Below are 11,130 nucleotides of genomic sequence, written 5' to 3'. Positions count from 1 at the left end.
GAGCTCGTCAAGAAATGTTTGAAAAAGAAACAAAGTTACGGGGTTAATCTCCTACACAATCCATTTACTTCATTTGAATGTTAGAGCCACTCATGATTATTTGTACTTCTAATTTATAGTTTAAGTTTATTTGTAAAAATGTAAAAGAGAGTGGGTCTCTGTGGCCTTCACTGAGGTTCACTCTGGCATCCTTTAGCATTTTTCTTTTTTAGTTTCATAATTGTAGGCCATTAGCATGTATATCGAGTTTGCCCTTACGTGGTGGGAGTTCAAACACCCAAAGACCCACTGTTTGCACAAAACTGTTCTTACCGTTTGGAATAGGCTGCCATGCTTTTTTAATGTTATCACAGCATGCATATTCATGACAGAATTCAGATAAAATTTGCTTATGTTTTACTATTATTTGATCCAGTCTTAATCACCGTGAGCTCTTCATTAGCTCAATATGTGGTTTGCCCCTAAGTGTGCACTGTTGATTCCTTTGCAATATGCCACTGTGAGTACTGATATTTAGAGTTGTTTAAAGGCTGAGAACTGGAAACAGCCTTTCCCCCGTTTTCTGTGTACTGGTGATGGGAGTAATAACGTTTTGGGGGAGCTTTTTAAATCTCACAGAAGAGGACAGTGGCCTGAGGTAATCTGTGTAAACAATTTGATATATATCCTTTCAAGTTCCTACTTGCTATGCATATATAGACATATACACAAGTATACGTTGACACGTTCCCCCTTCCCTGCTGTCGTGCTATTAGTCTTTGTTTTGTAGAAAGTGGACCAACTCTATGTTCTTTGCTGGCCTGCATTTCTCCTATTCAGTGATGTGTTACGAATATGTGTTTAAGTCAATTTATGCAACTCTTTAATACCATTTTAAAAGGTTATGATATACGATCATATGAAGGTATTGCAATTTATTCCAACAGTTCCCTTTTGCACGTTTAACAATTTCCATTGATTTGCCAGGGTGAACATTCTCATGTCACGGCTAAATCCTTTTGTATGGACATCCTTAATTATTCCCTTAAGTTAAACATTTAAATAAAGTTGCTAGATTAGTCTCATTTCTTAAAAAGTTCTTAATTGGTCGTTTATATGTAACATTGTAGTTTTATATGTACTTGCAAATAGCTATAGTTCCTGTTAAAAAAAGTGATAAAATTAAACTTTAACATATGCCAAAAATATTTTGACTTAGCGCTTCATTAAGTGCATGATTACAGTCTCTATATCTTTTGATTTACCTTTCTATCTTTACAATTTTCTTTTTTTTTTTTTTTTTTTGAGACGGAGTCTCGCTCTGTCGCCCGGGCTGGAGTGCAGTGGCCGGATCTCAGCTCACTGCAAGCTCCACCTCCCGGGTTTTGAGCCATTCTCCTGCCTCAGCCTCCCGAGTAGCTGGGACTACAGGCGCCCGCCACCTCGCCCAGCTAGTTTTTTGTATTTTTTAGTAGAGACGGGGTTTCACCATGTTAGCCAGGATGGTCTCGATCTCCTGACCTCGTGATCCGCCCGTCTCGGCCTCCCAAAGTGCTGGGATTACAGGCTTGAGCCACCGTGCCCCGCCTCTATCTTTACAATTTTCAGCCGAGACACTTAGAGGTCACATAGTAAATTAAGGTTTTCTTTTTTAAATCTCCATCTTTCTAAATTCGTGAGTCACAATAAGTTATTTTGGGGTTGTTGAAAGCTGTGGCTCTGTTCTAAATTTGAGCCCAGAAATCATGCCACTTACAAAATATGCTTTGTCTTCCAACATCAGTGTCTGGTAGAAGGTGACAGTTCTTGGAACTTAAAAAATCTAAAACAGGACAGGAACAGAATCTGGAAAATGTTTCTGTTTCTGATAATATGGCTGAGTAGGTACTGTGCAAACCCTGTCTCATAAAATAGACATGCTGGATAGTCCTTGCCAAGATATACTTGAACTTGCCATAAAAGAAAAATCCAGACTCCCTAAGAATGAAGATGGAGTGAAAATCAGAAGGCTACTGTGAGAATAATGGGGAAGTAGCCCGTTATCAAGGTATGTGTGCATGTGTTCAATAAAAAGCTTCAAAACGGCCGGGCGCGGTGGCTCAAGCCTGTAATCCCAGCACTTTGGGAGGCCGAGACGGGCGGATCACGAGGTCAGGAGATCGAGACCATCCTGGATAACATGGTGAAACCCCGTCTCTACTAAAAATACAAAAACTAGCCGGGCAAGGTGGCGGGCGCCTGTAGTCCCAGCTACTCGGGAGGCTGAGGCAGGAGAATGGCGTAAACCCGGGAGGCGGAGCTTGCAGTGAGCTGAGATCTGGCCACTGCACTCCAGTCCGGGCGACAGAGCGAGACTCCGCCTCAAAAAAAAAATAAAAAAAAAAATAAATTAATTAATTAAAAATTGTATTACATCAATTGAGGTACAAATCCTATTAAAATGGAAATTTTATAATGTGCTTGATGATTGATAAAGCAGACTATATTATCCAACAATCCAATGAGATAAAATAATCACAATCATTTCTCTTTTTTGGAAAAACTTTCTCTTATTCTCCTACATTATTGTTAAGGCTTTTTTTGTTTTTAAAAAAAACAAACCTGTCTAACATCCTTAAAAACACAAAGCTTTTGAGCCAAGCATGGTGGCTCACACCTGTTATCCCAGCACTGTGGGAGGCTAGGGTGCGTGGATAACCTAAGTTCAGGAGTTCAAGATCAGCTTGGCCAACATGATGAAACCCTGTCTCTATTAAAAATATAAAACTAGCTGGGCACGGTGGCAGGTGCCTATAGTCCCAGCTACTTGGGAGGTTGAGACAGGAGAATCCCTTGAACCTGGGAGGCGGAGGTTGCATGCAGTGAGCCAAAATCATGCCACTGCACTTCAGCCTGGGCTACAGAACAAGACTCTGTCTCTAAATACATACCTACATACACACATACACACACACACACACACACACGGAAAGCTTTCCATTTAATAAGCACTCAACGTTCTTTACAAGTTTAAAACAAATACAGGATTGTTCTAAAATAAGGCTAAATGCTAAGTGATGGGAGAGAGAAAAAGGACATAAATCCTACTCTCATGAGATTAATCACTAAATCCTATTTTTCTAGAATCACCTGGCCTCTCTAAGCCCTGCCAATGAAACTGCATTTCTCACTTGATACTTGGCTATGACTTGCAATCATTAAAAACAAGAGTTGTGTTCTGTCACCGTGTCGTGCTTGCTACCTGGGATCAAGGGTTGACTTTTTCATGATTTGCTCCACTACCTGTGTGCTACTTATCCCAGACCAAACTAAGCTTTTTTTCTAGAGTTCTACAATTTATAGTTAGTATATAAGAGTGGTTCTCAAAAATATAGTCTCTGGACCAGGAGCACCTGGGAATGTCTTATAGATGTAAATTCTCAGGCCCACCCTAGACCTGATGAATCAGAAACTCTGGAGTAGGGCCCAGCAATCTGTGCTGCAATAAGTCCTCCAGGTGTTCAGGAACCTCTGGCATACAGCAGGTAGAAAAATGTGTTTCCTTCTGTAGGTCCAAAGCCAGGGACACCATATGTTCTGTCTCGATATGAAACAATGACATGCAATTAAAAGACATAAATCTCGTTCCTACTTTCACCCTCCATCCAATGTGTTTTATTTTTTTTTTTTTTGAGACGGAGTCTTGCTCTGCCGCCCAGGCTGGAGTGCAGTGGCCGGCTCTCAGCTCACTGCAAGCTCTGCCTCCCGGGTTCACGCCATTCTCCTGTCTCAGCCTCCCGAGTAGCTGGGACTACAGGCGCCCGCCTTGTCGCCCGGCTAGTTTTTTTTTTTTTTGTATTTTTTTAGTAGAGACGGGGTTTCACCGTATTAGCCAGGATGGTCTCGATCTCCTGACCTCGTGATCCGCCCGTCTCGGCCTCCCAAAGTGCTGGGATTACAGGCTTGAGCCACCGCGCCCGGCCAATGTGTTTTATTTTTATGAGTTAATAAGAAAGCAGGTGGCAATCAGAGATTTAGTCTACAAAGTATATTTACAGGTATCAGTTCTCATGCAGCCTGATCTCATCCAATATCATTTATATCCTCTTACATCTAAAGTTTTAGAAAAGGATCTTTACAATGTAAGACTCAGGCACACTAGGAGTTCTAGGATAAAAGACCAAGTAGATCTGAATGTCCAAACTTACTAGAGAAGAAAAGTGGAATCACTGGCTATATTTTCACATTGCATTCAACAGGAAATTACAGTTTTGAATTGTTTTCACCTTCATCCTTCCAAGTTAATAGAATTCAACCAGAACTCTCCATTCTTCCAAAGCCTCTAGCCAGACAAAGTTTTAATGTATTATTTCTTGCTTTCCAATGGATACAAAGCAGAGTCCTGGTAGGCACATTTTGTATACCTGCAAAGATGCAAAACTAAACAGTTCCCTCTGTTTGACATGAAAACAAAAGTCCTGTAAACCTCAGATGGTGAGTGTAACACTTCAGCACTAGCATGAAAGCCTCAAATACAAAACAATACCAAGAACATCTCTAGCAAACAACATAAGCTCTTGGCCGGGAGCAGTAGTTCACGCCTATGCTCCCAGCATATTGGCAAGCCAAGGTGGGGTAAGTCAGGAGTTCAAGACCAGCCTGCGCAGCATAGCGAGTTCACATCTGTACAAAGAATTTAAAAATTAGCTGGGCATGGCGGCACACACCTGCAGTCCTAGAGCTACTTGGGAGGCTGAGGTGGGAAAATCGCTTGAGCCCAGGAGTTTGAGGCTGCAGTAGCTATGATCATGCCACTGCGCTCCAGTCGGGGTGACAGAGTGAGATCTAGATATTACATTCTGTCCTGCTCCTGTTTCCACTAAAATCACTAAGTTAAAATGTTTTCACTCAGCAGGATAAAAAGTGAAATTTGACTTTGGTGCTTTGCTAGCAAAAATTAAAAAATAAAGTGAAATGACAAATTACTTATTTGGAGAAAGTCTTGGTAACCTCAATGACAGATAAAAGGCTTGTATCCTTAGCCTATAAAGAAATCTTTAAAATTACTCAGAAAAAAAAGTGAATGATTTCCAGCAGAAAATGGGCAATGGAGAAACTGGCCCTTCCCACAGGAATAAAAATGGCCAATGAGCATATGAAAAAGATTCAAAAGCACTAGAAATCAAAGAAATGTAATGAAAACAATGAGATGTTCTGCTTAAAGACCAGCAAAGATGACAAATGGAAGGGGGAACCTGGAGCTCTGTCCCTGTTGGTGGGAGTATAAACTGAACCAATAATCCTACAGGATCGTTTGAAGATTTCTTTTAAAATTCCTAAAACTGTTTTATATTATTTTCCTCTAGAAATTCTACTTCTATGAATTTGGTGTAAAAATCCTTACTAGAGTCCATTAAAATGTATATAGAGGGAAATTCAGGTCTGGGGTGGCAACGATTCACTTTACATGCAGCGATTAAAAATAATGATGCCTTTGGGAGGCCGAGACGGGCGGATCACGAGGTCAGGAGATCGAGACCATCCTGGCTAACACGGTGAAACCCCGTCTCTACTAAAAATACAAAAACTAGCCAGGCGAGGTGGCGGGCGCCTGTAGTCCCAGCTACTGCGGAGGCTGAGGCAGGAGATTGGCGTAAATCCGGGAGACGGAGCTTGCAGTGAGCTGAGATCCGGCCACTGCACTCCAGCCCGGGCGACAGAGCGAGACTCTACCTCAAAAAAAAAAAAAAAAAAAATGATGACGCCACAATGTATTTCTCCCATAGAAACATGCTTAAAATATAGTCAGTGACAAAAGACCATATATTACAATTCTCCTTTTTAAAATGCTTCTAGGTGTAAAAAGTGTAAAAAGCAACAAACCAGGCCGGGCGCGGTGGCTCAAGCCTGTAATCCCAGCACTTTGGGAGGCCGAGACGGGCGGATCACGAGGTCAGGAGATCGAGACCATCCTGGCTAACACAGTGAAACCCCGTCTCTACTAAAAAATACAAAAACTAGCCGGGCGTGGTGTCAGGCGCCTGTAGTCACAGCTACTCGGGAGGCTGAGGCAGGAGAATGGCGTAAACCCGGAAGGCGGAGCTTGCAGTGAGCTGAGATCCGGCCACTGCACTCCAGCCTGGGCGACAGAGCGAGACTCCATCTTAAAAAAAAAAAAAAAAAAAAAAAGCAACAAACCAGAATGTTTTGAGTGGCAAAATTGAAGATTATTCTTTATATTTTGTCATCCAAATTATTACAAAAAGAATGTGATTTCCTTTATAATCAGGGAGATTATATTTACATTTCTTTTCTTTTTCTTCTTTTTTCTCCTGTATGTATCCCATGTAGGCTAGAGAGCTTAAATCCCTGCCTCTCGAGGGAAATCAGCCCATTTTCAGGGCTTGCAGTACGCAAAGCTGCCCCATCCTCCCTTTTATTTTTTTAATTAATTAATTAATTAATTAATTTTGAGATGGAGTCTTACTCTGTTGCCCAGGCTGGAGGGCAGTCGCGCATCTCAGCTCACTGCAACCTCAATCTCCCGAGTTCAAGAGATTCCCCTGGCTCAGCCTCCCGAGTAGCGGGGACTACAGGCATGTACCACCATGCCCAGCTAATTTTTGTGTTTTTAGTAGAGAGAGAGTTTTACCATGTTGGACAGGCTGGTCTCAAACTCCTCACCTCAAGGGATATGTCTGCCTTGGCCTCCCAAAGTGCTGGGATTACAGACATGAGCCACTGTGCCGGGCCTGTCATATGATTTCTAAAAATTTCAGTGACATTTCAATTAAGTTAAATTCAATTCTTACTGACCTGATCTCTTATCCTCTGTTTAATGATATCTTCCAGTTGAAAGGTGTTTCCTCTGTAATCACAGGTGCTAAAGGAAATACAATATCTATTCATTAGGTAGATATCCACTAAACCACTGATTCTCGCATTGTAGTCCTTAGACCCTCAGCATCAGCAACACGTCGGAACTTGTTAGACACGCAGATTTCTGGGCCAGCCCCGCACCTCCTGAATCAGAAAGTGGGGAAGAGGGACAGCTATCTGTGCTTTCATAAGCCTTGAGATGCTCCCTGGAGTTTGAAAACTGCAGAACTAGAACATGTGTGGTAGTAAGTGCTCACACTTTCTCCCAGGTACCTAGGGACTCTTCCCCTCTTTTCCGTTCTCTTTTCCATTGAAATAAAATAAGAGCTCCTTTTGACTTAATGGGCATAAGAAAGAAGGCAGTGAGACGATCAGGGTTCCAAGTTAGAGTTCAAAATTTAATCAGTGGACAGTGACAGGATGCAAGTCTTCTAAACAGATTATGGCAAGAAAGCTGATTATAATCTATATGTTAGGTATCATTAGTGTATTGATGTTAAATTTTTTGGGTAGATCAATGGTATTGTGATTATATAGGAGAATATCCTGGTTCTTAGAAGATAGCTGCAAAAGCGCCTAAGAGTGAAATGCTCTGATACTGGCAATTTACTTTGAAACGATTCAGGGGTTAAAAGGGCACATATACAATCTTTCATAAGCGGAAGAGAGAAAACAAATACGACAAAACGTTAACTAGTGAATCCAGTTGAATAGCATACAGACGTTCACTGTATTATTTTATCAACATTTCTGTGTTTGCAAGTTTTTAAACTAAAAAGTTGAGGGAAAAGAAACATCACCCCAAATCTTTCTATGAAATGGAACCATAGAAAAAGCACAGAAGTGAACACTTTGCAGAAGAGGGCCCCGCACCCATCCGGACAGCATGGTCACAGCGCAGGGTCTCCTCCAGGAGGCTATTCTCTGGTCTCTTCTATACCGCCACTGCCCCCTGACGCTGCCGAGGCTTTTTTCTAACAACTCTTTTTCTAAAGATATAATTTTTTCATTCATCTAAGAAAGAGACAAAAGAATTAGTATACACTTAGAAAACAAAAGTACATTTATACTTGTGTAAAAGCGAAAAATACTTCGAAAAGTGGGGAAGCAAGAAATGTACTGTTCTACAATTCTGCTCTGTTCTTACCATCTTTTTATTCTGCCAGTGACTTCCTATTCCTGCTGCCTACGGTGGGGTGAGCTGCAAATAATTTCTTCTCCTCATTGATTTAAAATGTCATGTTTATAATATACTAACCTCCCTCAGAAGCATTTGGGTTTATTTCTGGGCTCTATTCTACTCAAGTGATCTGTCTGTTCACAAGCCACTATCAATTTTGATTATTAGAGCATCCTAAAGTTAAGTTATATATATATATATTTTTTTGAGATGGAGTCTCTCACTCTGTCACCCAGGCTGGAGTGCAGTGGTATGCAGTGGTATGATCTAGGCTCATGGCAAGCTCCACCTCCCGGGTTCACACCATTCTCCTGCCTCAGCCTCCTGAGTAGCTGGGACCACAGGTGCCCGCCACCACCCTCAGCTAATTTTTTGTGTTTTCAGTAGAGATGGTGTTTCAGCGTGTTAGCCAGGATGATCTTGATCTCCTGACCTCGTGATCTGCCCACCTCGGCCTCCCAAAGTGCTGGGGTTACAGGCATGAGCCACCACGCTGGGCCGAGTAATTATTTGATTAGAATATTAGTATTTGATGGAAGCTGAACCTTTTGACTCTAAACTCAAATTCTTATTATCTGTAACTTCTAAAAGACAACAATTATGACTTCAGTGTATAAAATGCCAGCTTTTTCAGCTACCTTAGAGAATTCTCTTATTTTCCCAATATAGAATCAGTTTATCCATTCGGTTTTCTCTCCAAACACTAATGTTTTCATTTTAGTATCCCTAATCATTTTTTTTTTTTTTTTGAAACAGAGTCTCGCTCTGTTGCCCAGGCTGGAGGACAGCTGCACCATCTCAGCTCATTGCAGCCTCGGCCTCCCAGGCTCAAGCAGTCCTCTCACCTCAGACTCCCAAGTAGCTGGGACCACAGGTGCATATAACATGCCCAGCTCATTTTGTATTTTTTTGCAGAGATGAGGTCTCACCACGTTGCCCAGGCTGGTCTCAAACTCCTGAGCTCAAGTGCTGGGAGCTCCTGAACTCCCAAAGTGCTGGGATTACAGGTGTGAACCACGGCTCCTGGTAGTTTTCCTAATCTCTTATCTTTTGTAGTTTCACTGGCTTATGTGATTAATAACTGTTAGTGTTAATTAACAGGGGTAACTGTAACACTGGACCTTTTATCTTATTCCAGATCTTAAAGGGATGTTTGTAGAATTTCACCCATCATGCATGATGGCAGCTTTTGGCTAGATGTATTTTTTTGTTTTGTTTTGTTTTGTTTTTTTTTTTTGAGACGGAGTCTCGCTCTGTCGCCCAGGCTGGAGTGCAGTGGCACAATCTCAGCTCACTGCAAGCTCCGCCTCGTGGGTTCACGCCATTCTCCTGCCTCAGCCTCCAGAGTAGCTGGGACTACAGGCGCCCGCCACCTCGCCCGGCTAGTTTTTTTTTCTATTTTTTTAGTAGAGACGGGGTTTCACTGTGTTAGCCAGGATGGTCTCGATCTCCTGACCTCGTGATCCGCCCGTCTCGGCCTCCCAAAGTGCTGGGATTACAGGCTTGAGCCACCGCGCCCGGCCGGCTAGATGTATTTATAATCCATTAGGAGTAAAAAAAAAAAAATAGAAATAAATATTGAATTTTATCAAATGTCTTTCTAACATATTGTCCTGACCCGCAGGACAGTCGAACGGGCCCTGGAAGGGGGAGTGGGAATGGAGGAAACAAGAAAACACGAGAAATGGAGACAAGACAAATAGCCTGATCAGGTCTCGTTTAATGGTGGCCGTGCAATGCGTTATATAGGCTGGCAGAGGAAGAGGTTGGGCCAGGGTGGTGACAGGAGGCTGGGTTTACTCAAATTACAATTGCGCATGCGCCGTGGGTTCGTAATTTTCCCGGGCGCGGGATCGCGCCTGCGCCCTAGGCTGCATATCTTCCTGGGCGGGAAAAAGTTTGCGCGCGGCGCGGGAAAGGCTTGCGCGCGCGCGAACAGTTTAGGCGAGCGCGGGAAAAGCTAGCGCGCGCGCGCGGGAAAGGTTTGTAATGAAGAACCCGGAAATGTGCCATCTTGTCTCCGCTTTGCGGAGATCAAGCAACAGAGGTCGGCTAATTCCGGGCCTCATGGCTCCGGACAACATATATGGAGGGAACCGTGTATTTTCTCCTTAACGTCTTGCAACCAGGAATCGTACTAGATCTTCTAATAGTGATTCCAAAGAATAAGGTTCATGTGGTTGTGCGGTATAATGTTTCCACTGGGCTGCATCTGCATCACGAGTCATGAATGAGAGTGTGTTTTAACGCTACCTTTGTCAGGTACCTTTGTCAGGTTTGGGTTTTCATGTTCTAACAGTTTCAAAAAAAAGTTTGAAAGTTCTACTTGATTCTTTATATGTGGAAATTGCAATAAATTATTTGTGATTTACTGAAAACTTCACTTGAAGGTCTGATTTAATTTCAAAGCAAAACCAAACCTTTCTTTCTTTTTTGTGGGGGGAGGGTGGGAGGAGTGGGATGGGAGGACACCAACTCATTGATACTTTATGTTTTTTTTCCTTAGAATTTATCTTTTTTTTTTTTTTTTTTTTTGAGATGGAGTCTCGCTCTGTCGCCCGGGCTGGAGTGCAGTGGCCGGATCTCAGCTCACTGCAAGCTCTGCCTCCCGGGTTCACGCCATTCTCCTGCCTCAGCCTCCCGAGTAGCTGGGACTACAGGCGCCCGACACCTCGCCCGGCTAGTTTTTGTATTTTTTAGTAGAGACGGGGTTTCACTGTGTTAGCCAGGATGGTCTCGATCTCCTGACCTCGTGATCCGCCCGTCTCGGCCTCCCAAAGTACTGGGATTACAGGCTTGAGCCACCGCGCCCGGCCCAGAATTTATCTTCTAAGGACAATCTGACAATGATGAATTTAATTTAGATTTGCAGATTTTAAAAATAATTCTTTTGATATTCTTGTTATCATTTATTTGCCTATTCTCCAGCTCTGTTGCCCAGGCTGAAGTGCCACAGTCCAATCATAGCTCACTGCAGCCTTGAACTCCTGGACTCAAGCGATCATCCCCTATCAGCCCCTCGAGTAGCAGAGACTATAGGCTCACGCTACCACACCCAGCTAATTTTTAAAAATTTAGTGGAGATGGGGTTTCACCATGTTGCCCAGGCTGGT

The sequence above is a fragment of the Trachypithecus francoisi genome, unplaced genomic scaffold (assembly GCF_009764315.1).
Source record: "Trachypithecus francoisi isolate TF-2019V2 unplaced genomic scaffold, Tfra_2.0 Lachesis_group3, whole genome shotgun sequence".
Classification (NCBI taxonomy): Eukaryota; Metazoa; Chordata; class Mammalia; order Primates; family Cercopithecidae; genus Trachypithecus; species Trachypithecus francoisi.
Note: the sequence above shows the minus strand (reverse complement) of the source record.